Below are 2,500 nucleotides of genomic sequence, written 5' to 3' on the forward strand. Positions count from 1 at the left end.
TGGCTCATTAAATCAGTTATGGTTCCTTAGATCGTACCCACGTTACTTGGATAACTGTGGTAATTCTAGAGCTAATACATGCAAACAGAGTCCCGACCAGAGATGGAAGGGACGCTTTTATTAGATCAAAACCAATCGGTCGGCTCGTCCGGTCCGTTTGCCTTGGTGACTCTGAATAACTTTGGGCTGATCGCACGGTCCTCGTACCGGCGACGCATCTTTCAAATGTCTGCCTTATCAACTGTCGATGGTAGGTTCTGCGCCTACCATGGTTGTAACGGGTAACGGGGAATCAGGGTTCGATTCCGGAGAGGGAGCCTGAGAAACGGCTACCACATCCAAGGAAGGCAGCAGGCGCGCAAATTACCCACTCCCGGCACGGGGAGGTAGTGACGAAAAATAACGATACGGGACTCATCCGAGGCCCCGTAATCGGAATGAGTACACTTTAAATCCTTTAACGAGTATCTATTGGAGGGCAAGTCTGGTGCCAGCAGCCGCGGTAATTCCAGCTCCAATAGCGTATATTAAAGTTGTTGCGGTTAAAAAGCTCGTAGTTGGATTTGTGTCCCACGCTGTTGGTTCACCGCCCGTCGGTGTTTAACTGGCATGTATCGTGGGACGTCCTGCCGGTGGGGCGAGCCGAAGGCGTGCGACCGCCTCGTGCGTGCTCGTGCGTCCCGAGGCGGACCCCGTTGAAATCCTACCAGGGTGCTCTTTATTGAGTGTCTCGGTGGGCCGGCACGTTTACTTTGAACAAATTAGAGTGCTTAAAGCAGGCAAGCCCGCCTGAATACTGTGTGCATGGAATAATGGAATAGGACCTCGGTTCTATTTTGTTGGTTTTCGGAACCCGAGGTAATGATTAATAGGGACAGGCGGGGGCATTCGTATTGCGACGTTAGAGGTGAAATTCTTGGATCGTCGCAAGACGAACAGAAGCGAAAGCATTTGCCAAGTATGTTTTCATTAATCAAGAACGAAAGTTAGAGGTTCGAAGGCGATCAGATACCGCCCTAGTTCTAACCATAAACGATGCCAGCCAGCGATCCGCCGCAGTTCCTCCGATGACTCGGCGGGCAGCCTCCGGGAAACCAAAGCTTTTGGGTTCCGGGGGAAGTATGGTTGCAAAGCTGAAACTTAAAGGAATTGACGGAAGGGCACCACCAGGAGTGGAGCCTGCGGCTTAATTTGACTCAACACGGGAAACCTCACCAGGCCCGGACACCGGAAGGATTGACAGATTGATAGCTCTTTCTTGATTCGGTGGGTGGTGGTGCATGGCCGTTCTTAGTTGGTGGAGCGATTTGTCTGGTTAATTCCGATAACGAACGAGACTCTAGCCTGCTAACTAGTCGCGTGACATCCTTCGTGCTGTCAGCGATTACTTTTTCTCTAGAGGGACAGGCGGCTTCTAGCCGCACGAGATTGAGCAATAACAGGTCTGTGATGCCCTTAGATGTTCTGGGCCGCACGCGCGCTACACTGAAGGAATCAGCGTGTCTTCCTAGGCCGAAAGGTCGGGGTAACCCGCTGAACCTCCTTCGTGCTAGGGATTGGGGCTTGCAATTGTTCCCCATGAACGAGGAATTCCCAGTAAGCGCGAGTCATAAGCTCGCGTTGATTACGTCCCTGCCCTTTGTACACACCGCCCGTCGCTACTACCGATTGAATGATTTAGTGAGGTCTTCGGACTGGTACGCGGCATTGACTCTGTCGTTGCCGATGCTACCGGAAAGATGACCAAACTTGATCATTTAGAGGAAGTAAAAGTCGTAACAAGGTTTCCGTAGGTGAACCTGCGGAAGGATCATTACCGACTAGACTGCATGTCTTTCGATGTGCGTGTCGTGTCGCGCAACACGCAGCTACCTGTACGGCTCGCAGTAGCCGTGCGCCGCGTGCGGAACCACGCGTTCGTCTCAAAACTAACGGCAATGTTGTGTGGTACGAGCGCTGAAGCGCTGGAGCGGCTGGCCTGCGGCACCTGGCGCCTGGCGCCGGTTTTGAATGACTTTCGCCCGACTGCCTGTCCGCTCCGGTGTGGAGCCGTACGACGCCCATCGGCCGTGAGGCCGTTGGACACTGAACGCTGGAACAGGGCCGCCACACGCCTCAGTCCCGCCTATGCAACTGTCTCGAAAGAGATGGTGGAAACTATGAAAAGATCACCCAGGACGGTGGATCACTCGGCTCGTGGGTCGATGAAGAACGCAGCAAATTGCGCGTCGACATGTGAACTGCAGGACACATGAACATCGACGTTTCGAACGCACATTGCGGTCCATGGATTCCGTTCCCGGGCCACGTCTGGCTGAGGGTCGGCTACGTATACTGAAGCGCGCGGCGTTTGCCCCGCTTCGCAGACCTGGGAGTGTCGTGGCCGCCTGTGGGGCCGGCCGCGTCTCCTTAAACGTGCGATGCGCGCCCGTCGCCTGGCGGTTCGCATACCGGTACTTACTCGGTAGCGTGCACAGCCGGCTGGCGGTGTGGCGTGCGA

General features: G+C 54.6%; 2 non-coding genes across 2 annotated transcripts; both read left to right on the forward strand.

The window, feature by feature from the left end:
- Positions 1 to 1,816, forward strand: LOC126444929 (small subunit ribosomal RNA; the record flags this gene model as incomplete). Its single annotated transcript, XR_007582850.1, has 1 exon — positions 1 to 1,816. It is a non-coding gene; the product is annotated as a small subunit ribosomal RNA (ribosomal RNA).
- Positions 1,817 to 2,169: 353 nt separating this feature from the next.
- Positions 2,170 to 2,324, forward strand: LOC126444922 (5.8S ribosomal RNA). Its single transcript, XR_007582843.1, has one exon. It is a non-coding gene; the product is annotated as a 5.8S ribosomal RNA (ribosomal RNA).
- Positions 2,325 to 2,500: the final 176 nt, after the last annotated feature.

Source organism: Schistocerca serialis, unplaced genomic scaffold, assembly GCF_023864345.2.
Source record: "Schistocerca serialis cubense isolate TAMUIC-IGC-003099 unplaced genomic scaffold, iqSchSeri2.2 HiC_scaffold_314, whole genome shotgun sequence".
NCBI lineage: Eukaryota > Metazoa > Arthropoda > Insecta > Orthoptera > Acrididae > Schistocerca > Schistocerca serialis.